Here is a 17,939-nt window from a genome sequence, read left to right as displayed (position 1 = left end):
GGTTTCTGCTTCCTAATTCTCTGGTATTCTTTTGGTTGCTGTCCATTCCCAAGACCCATCATTTTTGTAAACATCAATAGTCAGCCAATCATTTGCCTTATGTTTAAGTCAGCCAGAGTTGGTTGCTGTTGCTTGCAGATACGGAATCCTAATTAATATACCATCCTGGATGGTTCATTATCAGCACTGACCCTGGGTAATTCTGTGATGTTGTCATCTGAAATTAATAAAACAAAACTTTTTCTCTGGAAGCACCCTGTTCATCCTAGTCCAGTTCACACTGTCAATTTAAAATTTACACTCTTAAGATAATTGTTGGGACAGTCTCAACTTGGAGAGTTAACCTCCAGTTTATATTCCAGCTTTTTTCATTTTCACTTTTTTATTTTTATGCCTCTACTTCTGGACTCAGGCTTTAAAACTCACTGTGCTTATTAATTCACTCAAGTAGGCTGAACTATCTTTTCCAAACCGTCAAGGTTATCAAAGAACTGAATCTTTCCTAGATGTCCCATTATTGGCTACAGGATGCAAGTACCCTACTAGGAGCAAGTTGTCCCTTTCATCTGGGCATTCTGGTCAGGAGGCTTCGATATTGCTCTGTGTCAGTTACAGAGAAGTGAGTTTCCTTTTTCCTATGAGTGTATGGCAAATGCCTGTCCCTCTACCTTAGGTTTATTGTTTCTTTTTTTTTCTTAATTGAAGTATAGGCATTTATAATGTATAAATTTCTGGTGTACAGCATAGTGATTCTGTTATATATATATATTGTTTTATATATATATTTATATATATATATTTTTTTATATATAAAAAACATATATATAAAATACCTTTTCATAGTCTTATTCATTATAGGCTATTACATGGTATGGAATATAGTTCCCTGTGCTATACAGTAGGACCTTATTGTTTATCTATTTTATATGTAGTAGAAGGTATCTACAAATCCCAAACTCCCAATTTATCCCCTCACCCCATTTCTCTCCAGTAACCATAAGTTTGTTTTCTATGTCTGTGAGTCTGTCTCTTGTTTTTAATTAAGTTCATTTGTGTTTTTTTTTTTTTTTAGATTCCACATATAGATGATATCATACGGTATTTTTCTTTCTCTTTCTGGCTTACTTCACTTAGAATGACAATCTCCAGGTCCATTCATGTTGCTGCAGATGGCATTATTTTATTCTTTTTTGTGGCTGAGTAGTATTCCTGTGTGTGTGTGTGTGTGTGTGTGTATACCACTGCTTCTTTATCCAGTCATCTGTTGATAAATACTTAGGTTGCTTCCATGTCTTGGTTATTGTAAATAGTGCTTCTATGAACATTGGGGTGCATGTATCTTTTTGAATTAGAGTTCCCTCCAGATATATGCCCAGGAGTGGGATTGCTGCATTATAGGGTAAGTCATCTCATCTTTTCAGTTTTTTAAGGAATCTCCATACTGTTTCCCATAGTGGCTGCTCCAGATTAATTATCTCCCATGTCCAGGATGGCTTTATATGTGGTTTAATGCTCTGTTATTGCTGTCTTTAAAATTCATTTTTGAACAAGGGGCTCATTTTCATTTTCATTGGGCCCCACAAATTATGTAGCTGAGCCATGTGACACACTTATACCAACCAGGTTCTAGTTTATCTTATGAACTGAGTTGGAGGTAATTAATTTAGTAGCAGAATCTAGATTTCTTACTATTTGGCTCAACATTCCTTAGGTTATAGTTTGTGGAAACTAATTTTTTCCTATTATTTCATAATGTTTCAAAAGAGAACTTACTCTCAAACTTGAGATACAATCATAAAAAAAACTACCAGAAATTTGAGATTCAAGGAAAAACTGTTCTGAGATTGTTGCTACTGAGGCCAAATATGCTTCATACAAGACATATATTAAATATATACATTTATAAATATTTTGCTATATTGAATATATAAATATATTCTAAATATATCTTTTTAAAAATCTAAAATATTGTAACAGCTCCAAAGACTTGGAATCAACATTCCTTGTCAGGAACAAAGGAAGTGGAACTCTCTGAAGATAGTTCTGAGGAATACATTACAGAGAACCAACAGCGTCCGAGCCAGGGAGCATCTTGACACCTGATGACAGCAGGAAGGCCTGATGCCAGAACAAATGTCAGCATAACATGAATCCCCGTAGGTATTTGCAACTCTGCTGCCAAATTGATTTTACAGTATTCTGACAACAGAAGCCATTGGGTCTTTATAGACCAATTTCCAATGTCTGCGCTTCTGAAATCCTCCACCCCAGACCCAATGACAATTTCTAGATGGATGCTAAAGCAATTTGCTGAACTAATCAGGACCTTGGATCTTGATGGGTATGTCGTTCACTTGCACTAATCCTAGGTGTTGTTGGGTTGGTTTTTCAGAGCCAAGGCAATGGCCAGTTTTGCCAGAGTAACTTTAAAAAAAAAAAAAAAAAGGTGAGTTAAAGGGTTACTCTAGAGAGGGAGGAGAGAACAGTGAGATGAAAAGTAAAATGAGTGTACTACATGCTTTAATATTTGAAAGGAAGAATATGATTTTGTCAATTAACTGAGCCCTCTTGCTCTGAATCAGGCTCTGAATGCTTATGGTGGAGGGAAGCCCATCATCTGAAGTCCACTGGGTACCCTGGTTTGGGCTGCTGGGTGTGGGTGCCCCATGTGGAGGGGAAATGTGGGTCAAGAATGAGTCTAGTTGAAGTGCTAAAGTGGATCCCTAAGAACAGGAAAAAGAAATTCCTGCATAGAGGACAGGCCCTCCACACTGGCTGGAGGGGTCGATGGGTGTGTGTGGAGATGAGAGGACCAGAGAAGGTAAAAGAGCTGCAGGAGTGGTTGACACAGAGTGCAGGGGTGGTGGGAAAGTTCACTGCCCCGGGTTACCAGAGAGGACTTACAGGTTGCTGGGCAGGCTTGGGAAGAGCCCTCCAGGCTGTGTGGCAGGTGAGCTTTGACAGCAATGTGATCTGAGTAGGAAGAATCGCTGCTCAAACAGAAAGGGATTTGGCTCCAGTAGCCGTGTGGCAGAGGATGGACCAGAGCCCAATAGAAATCACTTAGCCTTGGATGTACAGGGGAAAGGTAGATTGTGTGGGGAACTGTCACCAGGTGACAAGGAATGGACTTGAGAGGTTTAGACCTCTGAGTAAAGGGACACAGTGGTTGAGATTTATCCGCCTGGGCCCAGACTGTGCCCCAAATGTTTTTAAAGATTAATTTACTTCTATATATGTTTTATTATGAAGTAGTTTGACTCACAAGAAATGGCAAAAATAGTACAAGGAGTTTCCCCTTAGGATAACATCTTATAAAATTTTCTTACCATGATAACAGCTTCTGTAACAAAGGATCATAGACTGCGTGGCTAATAAACAATAGGATATCTCTTTCTCACAGTTCTGGAGGATAGAAGTCTGAGATCAGGGTGCCAGCATGGTCAGGTTTTGGTGAAGGCCGTCTTCCAGGTTGCAGCTGCTTAGTTAGCCTCCTTGATGTTTTTTTTTTTTTAAAGTTTTTTTTAACATTTTTTATTGATTTATAAACATTTTACAATGTTGTGTCAAATTCCAGTGTAGAGCACAATTTTTCAGTTATACATGAACATATATATATTCATTGTCACATTTTTTTCTCTGTGAGCTACCATAAGATCTTGTGTATATTTCCCGGTGCTATACAGTAGAATCTTGTTTATCTATTCTACAATTTTGAAATCCCATCTATCCCTTCCCACCCTCCACCCCCTTGGCAACCACAAGTTTGTATTCTATGTCTATGAGTCTGTTTCTGTTTTGTATTTATGCTTTGTTTGTTTGTTTGTTTGTTTTAGATTCCACATATGAGTGGTCTCATATGGTATTTTTCTTTCTCTTTCTGGCTTACTTCACTTAGAATGACATTCTCCAGGGACATCCATGTTGCTGCAAATGGTGTTATGTTGTTGGTTTTTATGGCTGAATAGTATTCCATTGTATAAATATACCACCTCTTCTTTATCCAGTCATCTGTTGATGGACATTTAGGCTGTCTCCATGTCTTGGCTATTGTAAATAGTGCTGCTTTGAACATTGGGGTGCAGGTGTCATCCTGAAGTAGAGTTCCTGCCGGATATATGCCCAGGAGCAGGATTCCTGGGTCACATGGTAAGTCTATTCCTAGTCTCTTGAGGAATCTCCAAACTATTTTCCACAGTGGCTGCACCAAACTGCATTCCCACCAGCAGTGTAGGAGGGTTCCCTGTTCTCCACAGCCTCTCCAGCATTTGTCATTTGTGGATTTTTGAATGATGGCTATTCTGACTGGTGTGAGGTGATACCTCATTGTAGTTTTGATTTGCATTTCTCTGACAATTAGTGATATGGAGCATTTTTTCATGTGCCTGTTGATCATTTGTATGTCTTCCTTGGAGAATTGCTTGTTTAAGGTCTTCTGCCCATTTTTGGATTGGATTGTTTGGTTGTTTCTTACTGAGTCATATGAGCTGCTTATATATTCTGGAGGTCAAGCCTTTGTCGGTTTCATTTGCAAAAATTTTCTCCCATTCCATAGGTTGTCTTTTTGTTTCACTTATGGTTTCCTTTGCTGTGCAGAAGCTTGTAAGTTTCATTAGGTCCCGTTTGTTTATTCTTGCTTTTATTTCTATTGCTTGAGTAGACTGTTCTAGGAGAACATTTTTGAGATGTATGTCAGATAATGTTTTGCCTATGTTTTCCTCTAGGAGGTTTATTGTATCCTGTCTTATGTTTAAGTCTTTGATCCATTTTGAGTTTATTTTTGTGTATGGTGTAAGGGAGTGTTCTAGCTTCATTGTTTTACATGCTGCTGTCCAGTTTTCCCAACACCATTTGCTAAAGAGACTGTCTTTATTCCATTGTATATTCTTGCCTCTTTGGTCGAAGATTATTAGTTGACCAAAAGTTTGTGGGTTCATTTCTGGGCTGTCTATTCTGTTCCATTGGTCCATATGTCTGTTTTTGTACCAGTACCATGCTGTCTTGATGACTGTAGCTCTATAGTATTGTCTGAAGTCTGGGAGAGTTATTCCTCCAGCCTCTTTCTTTCTCTTCAGTAATGCTTTGGCAATTCTAGGTCTTTGATGGTTCCATATAAATTTTATTATGATTTGTTCTAGTTCTGTGAAATATGTCCTGGGTAATTTGATAGGGATTGCATTAAATGTGTAGATTGCCTTGGGCAGTGTGACCATTTTAATAATATTGATTCTTCCAATCCAAGAGCATGGGATATCTTTCCATTTTTTAAGGTCTTCTTTAATTTCCCTCATCAATGGTTTATAGTTTTCTGTGTATAAATCTTTCACCTCCTTGGTTAGATTTATTCCTAGGTATTTTATTACTTTGGGTGCTATTTTAAAGGGGATTGTTTCTTTACTTTCTTCTTCTGTTGATTCATCATTAGTGTAAAGAAATGCAACTGATTTTTGAACATTAATCTTGTAACCTGCTACCTTGCTGAATTCTTCTATCAGCTCTAGTAGTTTTTGTGTGGACCTTTTAGGGTTTTCTATATATAGTAACATGTCGTCAGCATATAGTGACACTTTTACCTCTTCTTTTCCAATTGGATCCCTTTTATTTCTTTCTCTTGCCTGACTGCTGTGGCTAGGACTTCCAGGACTATGTTGAATAGGAGTGGTGATAGTGGGCATCCTTGTCTTGTCCCAGATTTTAGTGGGAAGCTTTTGAGTTTTTCACCGTTGAGTACTATGCTGGCTGTAGGTTTGTCATATATAGCTTTTATTATGTTGAGATATGTTCCCTCTATACCCACTTTGGCGAGAGTTTTTATCATAAATGGGTGTTGAATTTTATCAAATGCTTTTTCTGCATCGATTGAGATGATCATGTGGTTTTTGTCCTTTCTCTTGTTGATGTGATGTATTACATTGATTGATTTGCATATGTTGAACCACCCTTGTGTCAACACATTCTATTTGCTAAAATTTTGGTGAGGATTTTGGCGTCTATGTTCATCAGTGATATTGGCCTATAATTCTCTTTTTTTGTAGTGTCTTTGCCTGGTTTTGGTATCAGGGTGATGGTGGCTCCATAGAATGAGTTTGGGAGTATTCCCTCCTTTTCAATCGTCTGGAAGAGTTTGAGAAGGACTGGTATGAGTTCCTCTTTGTATGTTTGGTAGAATTCCCTGGTGAAGCCGTCCGGTCCTGGGCTTTTATTTGTAGGGAGGTTTTTTATTGCTAATTCCATTTCATTTCTAGTGATCAGTTTGTTCAAGTGGTCAGTTTCTTCTTGATTCAGTCTTGGTGGACAGTATGTTTCCAGAAACTTGTCCATCTCCTCTAGGTTATCCAGTTTGGTTCCATATAGTTTTTCATAATATTCTCGTATGATATTCTGTATTTCTATTTTATTTGTTGTAATTTCTCCATTTTCCTTTCTTATTTTGCTAACTCGTGCTCACTCTTTTTTCTTCTTTGTGAGTTTGGCCAGAGGTTTGTCGATTTTATTTACTTTTTCAAAAACCAAGCTTTTGGTTTGGTTGATTTTTTTTCTATGGTCTTTTTAACCTGTATTTTATTTATTTCCTCCCTTATCTTTATAATTTCCTTCCTTCTGCTGCCTTTTGGGGATTTTTATTCTTCTTTTTCTAGTTCATTCAGCTGGTGGGTTAAATTGTTTGAGATTGTTCTTTTTGGAGGAAGGCCTGTATCGCTATAAACTTCCCTCTTAGCACTGCCTTTACTGTGTCCCATAAATTTTGTGTGGTTGTGCTTTCATTGTCATTTGTCTCAAGGTATTTTTTAATTTCAGCTTTGATTTCCTCATTGACCCATTGGTTTTTTAATAACATATTGTTTAATCTCCATGCCTTCCTTTTGTTCTCTTTTGTTTCTCTGCTGTTGATTTCTAGTTTCATGGCATTGTGGTCAGTAAAGATGCTTGAGATAATTTCTATCTTCTTAAAACTGCTAAGGTTTCTTTTGTGCCCAAGTACATGATCAATCCTGGAAAATGTTCCATGTGCACTTGAAAAGAATGTATATCCTATTTTTGGGGGGTGTAATGCTCTGAAAATATCCACCAAATCTAATTTTTCTATTGTATTATTTAATTTCTCTGTCTTGATGTCTTTATTATCCTGCTACCCACCCACCCACCCATCCATCCATCCATCTACCTCTGCCAGAATAACTTTCCTAAAACACTGCCTATATTATGCTATTCTTCTGTTCAAAAAGCTGTAAAAGCTTTCTGTTTCAAGGACGTAAGTCAAAACTCCCAGTGTTAAGACAAGTAATCTCTGAAAGAATGCATTTGATCCAAGGGACAAGTTGAAGCAAGCAATCTCTGAAAAGACACACTCACCTTGACTGATATGCCCTTGAAACTTTGTGCTGTTCAACTCAGTATTTTGTTTTCTTAATTTGGGTTCCCCAACATATAGACCTGGAGACAAGGATTGAGTGCAAGTAGTTTATGTGTGAGGCGGTCCAGGAAACACTAGTAGGGGACTGTGGAAATGAGACAGGGAAGGGAAGGAAGTCATTGCAGGGTGTGTTATCAAGACAGTAAACTAAGGGCGATTTGAGCTTAATCTTAGTCTGTGGAATTCTGATTGACAGTGTAGATCACGCGACTCAGAGTCATCCCACCCAAGAGGTGAAAGGGCTGGAGTCTTTATCCACCAATTTATGTCAGTCAACGGTTGAAGGCTGCTCCTGTAACGCTAGCCTGCTCTGTACTTTCAGCCTGGGCATGGGCAGAGCAAGCTTCAGTAGCCAGAGAAAGTCCCCTGGCAAAACGTTGCAGGTATTCACAGTTGGAAGTGGAGCCTATGTGCACTGAAAAGTAAGAGGTAAGGGGCTCTGGGCAAGGCACTTATTACACTTAATTTCCATTATCCCACGTGCACTGGGCAGTGGCCATCGGGAAGGCTCTGGGAATTGAAGGATGTTTGCGATTGTGCCTGCGTCCTTGGGGAACTTAAAGCCCGGACAGGAAGATTGTAATAGAGTGTGGCCATGGATGGAGTTGGAAAGAATGGATATTCTTTAATAATTAGAGCTTAGCAAGCGTGTCAGGGGCACGGTGTGATGGAAGTGTGTTGAAAGGTGTGTTGGAACCAGATTATTTTTATAGCCTTCTTTGCCATGCCTGTGGTATTAGTTTGGGAATCACTTTTTTTTGCAAACAGGTTTCCTAGAAAAATTTTAAGGAATTCCAGTTTGCGATGATAGGCAAGAGTGACTTTCTTTTATAAAAGAGAAATGAGTATACATTAAAGTTAAAAATATGGGACTTAGATTCCATGTTTAAGCTTATATAGAAAAACCCACATTTTTTCCCATAAAAGAACTTTATTGTTTAGAATTTTTACCTGGTAGCTTACCTTGCCTAAGCAAATAATAGGAATTTGGTACCATTGCCTTTAAAAAAATTGCATCTCAATCTCCAGCTAGGATAATTTCCGTGTATGGATGTTAGCACTGATTTTTAAATTCCTTAGTTTTACTTATTAGTTTACTGTACCAAAGGTCATCAACTATCTTTCTGCGATCCAGATAAATTGTCTCTGGTGGCTCTGCCAGCATCTATTAATGCTTTTCTAGCAAGCCAAAAAGCAATCTGATTTTTTTTTTTTATAGATTTATCCCTTAGAAATCTGTCGACAGTCACTTCATTTGCTACACTATTCAACTTACATTCACGTCATTCTTTTGTAAAAGTAAACAGAAGTACTGTGTGGTTTATAGAATGGCAGCCACAAAGAAGCCTGTTTACGTGTGAGGTGTTACCCATTTTAAGGTGTTATCCAACACAGATACGTAATCAGCAACTTCGAGACTTGGCTACTTAAGGAAGGACTACTTTGTTTTTCTAAGCACTCACCCACTTTATTCCACGTTCCATTTAGACCAGTCTTCATATGAAATACAATGGTTTGGCTTATTCTGATCTATGTCTGTAATGAGGTGATTACCTTTTTAGTCAAAAGATGGTATTTTTGAACAATGTCTCCTTTTCTGTGTCTGCAGTACATCTTAGTCAATTGTGCTGATTTGGAGGAGTGTATTATGGCCTTGGGAAAGAGCTGACAAAAACTGAGGACGGATATTGCATTTCTTGGTTCTGTACTTAAGGAAACCAGCTACATTCTTCTCTCCCTTTCCCCCAAGGGTGACTTAGTTAGAAATAAATGTGATTCATTTTCGGTAAAAAGAGGGACTGTAAGATGGCCTTGGGTGCAACAATGTCAAAGCATGTGATAAATGAAGAACACAAAGCCAGAGAAAAACATGTTTACGAGGCCATTTTGGACTTGATTGGTAAAAACTGACAAGCCCTTCCCCTAAAGATTGGTTTTGAACCATGAGGGAAATACGAAAAGCAAGAGGAAGAAAGTTACTTGGCCAAACCTAGGAGGGACATTGCTAAATTTGTGTGTTGGGTAAAGGTCCTTCCCCAAATGCCCGAGATTTTGTTAGCACATTCCATCATCTAGCTCCAGGCCCAACTCAGCAGTACAGCTGGGAAAGCATGACACCATGATGGGCCAGTATGTTCAGTGGAGAAGTGCTTTTATTTTTTTATTTATCTATTTATTTATTTGAAATATAGTCAGTTTACAATGTTGTGTTAATATCTGGTGTACAGCATATATATACTGATATATTCATTTTTATTTTTTTCATTATAGGTTATTACAAGATAGTGAATATAGTTCCCTGTGATATACAGTAAGAACTTGTTTATCGGTTTTATATATAGTCATTAGTATCTGCAGATCCCAAGCCCCCAGTTTATCCTCCCCCCTGCCTTCTTACCTGCCTCCAGTAACCTTAAGTTTGCTTCTTATGTCTGTGAGTCTGTTTCTGCTTTGTAAATAAATTTATTTGTGTCATTTTTAAGATTCTACATATGAGTGATCTCATATGGTATTTATCTTTATCTGTCTGGCTTACTTCACTTAATATGACAATCTCCAGGTCCATCCATGTTGTTGCGGGAGGTGCTTATAAAATGCAGGCACCCATTGTGCAAATGATGAAGCAGGAACTCAGCCCCTTGTTTGGAAATGTTTAAGCCTGTGCCCCTTTGCTGCTCCAATCCATGCAGAGGTTATGAAAGTTTTTTTTTTTTTTCTTTAAATGGAGGTGCTGGGGATTGAAGCCAGGACCTTGTGTATGCTAAGTATGCGCTCTACTGCTTGGGCTATACCCACCCCCCAACACATTTTTGAGATAAATATTTTAAAATTAAAAAGTGGAATTTTTTGATTGGCATTACATTAAACCTGTAAGTCATTTTAGGAAGAATTGACATCTTTATACCATTCCGTCATGACAGCCAGGAGCATGGCACAGTTCTGTATATTTAAATCTGTCTTTACATGTCTTGGAAAAATTTGATAATTTTTATCATTGGGGTTCTGCATATTAAATGGATAGTTTATGTTTTTGTTGCTCTTGTGGGTATGATCTATTTTTCAAGTATTCCATTTGGCCACTCTGGGGAAGGAAAACTATTAATTTCTATATATTTACCTAGTGTGTAACCACTTGACTGAACTTTCTTGTTTTGTATGTGTAGTTTCCTTTTTAAAAAATATTTTATTTATTATTGCATTACTTTTTATTTTGGCAGGAGGGGAAGGTGAGTAGGTACTGGGGATTGAACCCAGGACCTCATGCATGCTAACTAAGCATGCGCTCTACCACTTGAGCTATACCCTCCCCCCTGTATATATTTTCTTAATGTCCTTTTTGGTTTTTCATTGGTAGTGTATAGAAATGCAATTTATTTTTGAGTGTTGAGTTTTGCATCCTGTAACTTTGCTGAATGTGTTTATTATAGCAGTTTTATTTTTTTGGTAGAGTCTATAGAATTTTTTTAATATTTAAGATCATGCCATCTGCAAACAGGTACAGTTTTACTTCCTTTCCTATTTGGATGCCTTCTATTTCTTTTTCTTGCCTAATGGCTCTGGTTATGACTTTGAGTACTATGTTGAATAAAAGTGTGGAGAGCTGGGCATCCTTGTCTGTTCCTGATCTTAAAGAAAAAGCTCTCAGCTTTCTACTATGGAGTATGATGTTAACTGTGGACTTGTCGTATATGACCTTTATTATCTTGTGGTACATTCCACCTATACCCAATTTGTTGAGAATTTTTATCACGCAATGATGTTGAATTTTGTCAAATAGTTTTTCTCCATCTGTTGAGGCAATAATATGATTTTTCCCCTTCATTTTGTTAATATGGTATATCACATTTATTGATCTGTGTATGTTGAGCCATTCTTGCATCCCAGGGATAAATTCCACTTGATCATGGTGTATAATCCTTTGAATGTACTGCTGAGTTTGGTTTGCTAATATTTTGTTGAGGATTTTTACATCTATGTTCATCAGAGATACTGGTCTGTAATTTTCTCATAGTGGCACATGAGTCCTTCTTAAGAGGGATTCTGGAGGGTCAGAGTGAGAGTAGGAGGCGATGTGATGATGGAAGCAGATATGTTATGGATTTTGAAGATTCAGGAAGCAGCCAGAAGCCAAGGAATACTAAGGGCACTAGAAGGCTGGAAGACGAAAAGAAATGGCATCTCTCCAGAGCCACCAGCCCTGCAGCATATTCAACTTCTTGCCTCCAGTACTGTAAGAGAATAATACACTTGTGTTTTTTTGTCATCAAATTTGTTACAACAGCAATAGAAAACTAATACACTTCCTTGTACCCCTACAGATTTTTCTCTCTTAAAAAACTACTTGCATTCAAATTGTCCTCTCAACATTTCCTTCTGGGGGAATTCATACTCTAACACGCACCAACTTTGCTCTACGCTCCACCCCCTTTTCTCTCCCCAGGCCAAGTCCATATGTCTTTTCCTGGACAGTTGCTGGAGTGAGTCTCTACCAGCAACTATTGAAATAGTGAACCCACTACCAACACAGTCATCTTTTTTGATTTAATTAGAGCTTATGCTTTCAGTATTCTCTTCACTTGCTCTGCTTATTTCTTTATCATAGCAAGTAAAACAGTAAAGGTATAGTCTGAAAGGAGATGTTGGTTCAAATGAAGTTAAGTCACTCCTGGAAGTTCAAAGTGACTGTGCACTCAATTTGATTTGAATAAAACTCTTATTTTCTTAATGATTTTGAAGAATTTTAAAGCATCTGTTCATCCAGTTCATATATTATACTGTATTTATGAAGGCAGGGGAGTGAGCATCTACTGTATTTGGAAACTACTTACAGAGACAGAATCAGTGACATGTGGCTTGAGTGGCAAGGGAACAGTAAGGGGTGTCAAGTAACAGTATCACTGGAAAAGCTGGAGGGACGGTCTGAGCTAGACTGCCAGGGTCGACTTTCACAGTGAACCGCAGACGGGGCTCCAGGGGCACTGTGGCCCCTACCGCCAGCTGAAGGCGCTTCTTGAGCAGGCTGCTAGTAGAAAAATGCTGCCTGGGAGCCTCCGCTGTGAGCAGGAAGCCACTTCTGCTGACTCAGGAAACGGCGGTGTCAGCTGCTGGCGTTGGAACCGGGCAGCCGCAGTTATGGTCTGCGTCCACAAAACCTGGCCTCTGCTCCTGCATCACTTGGTTCCAAATCCAGCATTGGATGAGTGCATCTATTATACAGAATCGAAATCTCATCCACAATTTTAGTTGTAAGGGCGTCTGGAAAACAGAGCTTGTGGCTTTCAGGTCTCTGTAAGCCAGGAAGGCACAGAAGGGGGCTGGAGCAGAAGTGAGCAAGCCAGTCCGCAAAACCCACTACCCCACATGCTGGCAGCAATATTGGGACAATAAGAAGGAAAAAAGCATTTTGTTAAATGTTCCTAGGACTAGAAAACTGCATTAGGTCCAACGGCCCATTCCTCTTAATTGTGATTAATACTCTATTACTGTACTTTTTATGTAGCAATATTGGTTCTCCTTTGCTTAGGCTAGTATTTTGGTAAGAAGCTTTAGTGAGCCCATTTTTAATATAAACTGTGTCAGGTCACAGATTGCAAGTTCTGCCTTTTATCTCTTCATGTGTCAGCCGCAGTGTTTCAGAGCCTGGGGGTGTTGGATAATACTGGCTGATGATCTTGAGCCTTGATTCCATAACCAAAGGGGAAAGTTCGTGAATTAATGTAGGAATTTTGTTGAATTAGATCCTGGGGCTATTAAATTTGGAATTCTGCCCAACTACAGTAATTCTTCTGGGCTATTGCTATGCTGTGAATGCTTTGAGCATCCAGAATCCATGTTCAGGGGAAAGGAGGAGGAAGTGGTATGCTTTGGAGAGATGTCTGCATGAAGTTCTGTTTCAGTGAAGCTGAGGAACGTTGATGGAGGTGCTCACGATTTTTCCTTTCTCGTCTCATCATGTTTAATTTGCTGAAAGGTCTAGTTCCACTGGATGCTACAGTGGGGGAAAAGCAACAACAACTGTTACTCATTTCATGGTTGTTTTGCCTCTGCTCCCCGTGGAAAACATTGGGAGACATCTGATAATTTTAGTTTTGTGAAAATAACATTTTAAAGGCAGATGGTGGTAGGCTTTTATAATTTTATCCCTGGCTTTTCATGCATGCATCTTCAAGGATTTTTGGATTGCAACTAGAAACCAAAACATAACTTTAGGAACATAGTTTAGCCATCAAATGGTTTTGAAAATAAACACTCAAATACGACTTGTGAAATGGCGTTCTTAGAAACAGCTCTAAGAGCAAGATGTTTCTTTTCAGGGAGCATCATCAAAGTTTGTGTCTTGCAGTATTTGGAATAACCATAGGGGATGTTGGCAACTCATCAGCAACATAAAATAACTAACATCTGGAAAGGTGGCAGCCGTGGGTTGGAAGGCTACCTCATAGGGTAACAGGTATGCAAGGTAACTGCTGGGGATCCTCTCCCTCCTCCCCCTCCCTCCCTCCTCCTAGCCCCCTCCCTGTCGCTGTCACAGAGAGCATGTGGCTTACAAAGCCTGAAATGGTTACCCTTGGAGAGAGAAAGTGTGCAGACCCAGATCTGGAAACCCTGCTATTCAGAGTGCTGTCCGAGGACCAGCTGCATCAGCGCCACCTATGAACGGACTACACGTGCAGATTCTTGGGTCCCACCCCGGAAGAACTGAATCAGAAAGTTGAGGTGGCGGGGTAGACCCAGTCATCTGTTTTCACAAGCCTTCTGGACAATTTCTCACGTAGGCGCGAATCTGAGAACCACTGTCTTAAAGAATCACACGGCCATTCCACCTGCTTCCTTTGATGACCAGGCAAATTCCGCGACAGTGAAAACCTATCTCCACGAAACAATTCCTGGCTTCTGGCCAAGATGGAGTATCAAGGACCTAGTTTATCCTCTTGCCCGAAACAACAACAAGGCGAACAATACCTACGAAACGATGGCCTTCCAGATACCAGGCATCGGGCTGTGAAGACCCACCCATGGCGAGTGAGGCCGTTATTACAGTGATTCTCAACAGAACCAAAGAATCCACACCCAGTGACCCATAACTCATTCTGAAGACGCGGCTGGCACAGGGTCCTCTGAAGGCGCAGCTCGGCTCCCCTGACCAAGAGCAGCTCTTCCCCACAACCTTGCTGGGACCGTCCGCTCCGGTCCTGAGGCCTCCTAAAGGCTGTGTTGCATTGCGGCTGTCCGTTCAGCAGGGTAAGGGACACGGGTGAGGATGACAGCAGGCGGAGGGAGGGAGCAGCTGTCCGTCCATTCAGTTATTCCATTTCATTCACTCAATCAGTGAACATTCCATGCTCATCGAAGTGTCTTTGATGCCCCCAGCACCGGGCTGGACGCCGGGGACTCAGCGGCGCGCTAGCATGGGCGTGGTCTACACTCTGATGGAGTTTCCCGTCTCTGGGGAGACAGACATTAGCCAGGTGGTCCTGAGCTCAGAAGAGCTAGAGGAGCAAAGCACGGGGACTGACTGAGGCTTCCGGAGGGGAACCGGGGACGGGTTCCACCCCTTAGATTCGAAGGCTGAGTCTGAGTTCATCAGACACAGTGAGAGACGGATGGGCTAGAGAGGGTGGTCCAGGACGCAGGAACAGGAACAGAAGCTCCGTGGTGGAAAGAGCAGGGCGCTCTCGCGGGCACGGAAGGAGCCCGAACAGAGGGCGGGCTCAGTGCGGGCGGGGCCGGGAAGGGTCTAGTGGAGCCAGACCCACCCAGGGCTTTCCAGGCCGCCCGAAGGAGTCTGGACTTCATCCTCTGGATCCTGTGAGGCCACTGAGCGCCGTTAGCCACGAGGAAGAGGCTGGGGTTGTCCGAGATCCCCCTGGCTGACGTGACGGGCACACAGCGCACGTGCAGGCGAGGAGGCGCTCACCGCGATGGTTCAGAAGTGGGCAGGTGCTTGCACCGGGGCCGAGGCAGCGGAAGAGGAAGACAGTGACGCGTCAGAGAGAGCTTTCCTGAGTACCACGGACGACTCCTCACTTTCTGCACCTAGACCCCGCGGGTGCTGTGGTGGTCCCTGAGCTGCGGTTGACCCAGGAGGGCGAGGCTGTGAGGACAAAGACGCTGAGCTGACTTTCAGACACGGTGAGTTGCAGGTGACTGGAGGCCGGCTGAAGGGAGGGTTTCTGGTAGGCGAGTGACTATACGGCTCTGCAGGTCGGAAGTGCTGGTGTTGGGTGCTATCAGCCCCTCCTGGACAGCGATGAAAACTTCCTGCGGTCAAGGATGCATGAGTGCATCACTGATCAGGTCAAAGTGCTTCAGACCCTCTACTTTGCAAAGTACGGTCCTTGGACAAGCAGCACGAGCTTGGGGGAGACGCAGCACGTTGGGCCGCATCCCAGACTAGCTGACTCCGCATCTGCACCTTAACAAGCCCCCCGGGACGCCCAGGAGAGTCTGAGAAGCCCATTTCCCTGCAATCAGAACTCTGGTGGTGGGTGCCCGGCAGTCTGCTGAAGCAAGCCCTCCAGGTGACCCTGATGTAAGAACAACTGCTAGTCTAGGGTCAGAGCCATTAGAGACACAGTAGGCTATGGTCATCTTAATTCAAACTTTGAACAAAATTGTGTTTCTTTCCATTTCAGAAGGCAATCTTCTGTGCAGTTCTTCAGATGAAAAGGCAGTGCTACCAGAACTCACTGTGGCTGATTATCCTAATCAGAGTTGGGAAAATCCCCTTCAGGTGATTAACCACAAGGTAGGAATAGGAGGAAATGATCTCTTGCTTATTTATACCTGGTTCTGTATTATTCAACAAAAATTATTTTATTTTTTAATTTATCTATTTAAAAAATTTAGATTCAGAAATGATTACAGATTATTATACAGATTACAGTGACAATACTAGCCACTTTGAATCGATAAATGTTAATATTTGGCATATTTTTTTCTTTTTTAAATGAAGTACAGTTGACTTACAGTGATGTGTTTCTGGTGTACAGGAAAGTGTTCAGTTGTGCATGTCTATATTCTTTCTCATCTTTTCTGTTATGGTTTATTATAGGCTATTGAATATAGTTCCTTGTGCTCTATAGTAGAACCTTGTTGTTTATTTTATATAGAGTCGTTTGTATCTGCAAATCCCAGACCCCCAATTTATCATTCCCCTCCCCCCTTTCCCTTTGGTAACAGTGTTTTGTTTTCTATGTCTGTCACTCTCTTTCTGTTTTGTAAATAAATTCATTTGTATCATTTTTTTTTTATTTTCTACATATAAGTGATATCATACTTGTCTTTCTCTGTTTTAAATACTTAGTATGATAATCTCTAGGTCCATCCATGTTGCTGCAAATGGCATTATTTCATTCTTTTCTATGGCGGAGTAGTAGTCCACTGTGTGTATGTATTTGTGTGTTTGTATACACACACACACATATACATATATATACATACACCACATCTTCTTTATCCAGTTATCTGTGGATGGACATTTAGGTCTCTTCCATGTCTTGGTTGTTGTAAATCATGCCTCTATGAACACTGGGGTGCATGTATCTTTTCGAATTACAGTTTTCTCCGGATATATGCCCAGGATTGCTGGATCATGTGGTAAGTCTAACTTTTTAGTTTTTTAAGGAATCTCCATACTGTTTTCGATAGTGGCTGCACCAAATTACATTCCCACTAGCAGTGTAGGAGGGTTCCCTTTTCTCCATACCCTCCTCAGCATTTATTGTTTGTGGACTTTTTAATGAAAACCACTCTGACCACTATAAGGTGGTATCTCACTGTAGTTTTGATTTGCATTTCTCTGAAAATTAGTGATATTGAGCATTTTTTCATGTGCCTGTTGGCCATCTGGATGTCTTCTTTGAAAAATGTCTGTTTAGGTCTGCTCATTTTTTGATTGGGTAGTTTGGTTTTTTGTTACTGAGTTGTACAAGGTTTTTCTATATTCTGGAAATTAAAACCATGTCAGCCACATCATTTGCAAATATTTTCTCTTAGTCCCTAGGCTGTTTTTTCGTTTTGTTTATGGTTTCCTTTACTGTGCAAAAACTTACGCATTTGATTAAGTCCCACTTGTTCGCTTTTGCTTTTATTTCTATTGTCCTGGGAGACTGACCTAAGAAAACATTGCTATGATTCATTTCAGAGAATGTTTTTCCTGTGTCCTCTTCTGGGAGTTTTATGGTGTCATGTCTTATATTTAAGTCTTTAAGCCATTTTGAATTTATTCTTGTGTATGGTGTGAGGGCGTGTTCTAACTTCACTGATTTACATGCAGCTGTCAGCTTTCCCAATACCACCGGCTAAAAAGACTGTCTTTTCTCCATTGTATCTTATTGTCTCCTTTGTCAAAGATTAATTGACTGTAAGTCTGTGGGTTTATTTCTGGGCTTTCTGTCCTGTTCCATTGATCTGTGTTTGTTTTTGTGCCAATACCGTACTGTAGCTCTGTATGTTGTCTGTAGTCTGAGAGGGTTATGCCTCCAGCTTTGAGGAACAAGAATGGTACTGCTGTGGCAATTCT

General features: G+C 40.6%; 1 long non-coding RNA gene across 1 annotated transcript in view; it reads left to right on the top strand.

Annotated features, from left to right (window-relative positions):
* The window catches only part of LOC116277200 (uncharacterized), a 53,092-nt gene that overhangs the window by 7,614 nt on the left and 27,539 nt on the right, over positions 1–17,939 (top strand). Inside the window, exons 2-5 of the long non-coding RNA XR_012067520.1 lie at positions 9,686–9,725; positions 11,427–11,645; positions 13,729–15,547; positions 16,051–16,163. This is a non-coding gene — a long non-coding RNA (uncharacterized lncRNA). The remainder of the gene's footprint in view (positions 1–9,685; positions 9,726–11,426; positions 11,646–13,728; positions 15,548–16,050; positions 16,164–17,939) is intronic.

This window comes from Vicugna pacos, chromosome X (genome assembly GCF_048564905.1).
Source record: "Vicugna pacos chromosome X, VicPac4, whole genome shotgun sequence".
Lineage (NCBI taxonomy): Eukaryota > Metazoa > Chordata > Mammalia > Artiodactyla > Camelidae > Vicugna > Vicugna pacos.
The sequence above is the reverse complement of the archived record's forward strand: the minus strand, read 5'-3'. Positions and strand labels throughout refer to the sequence as shown.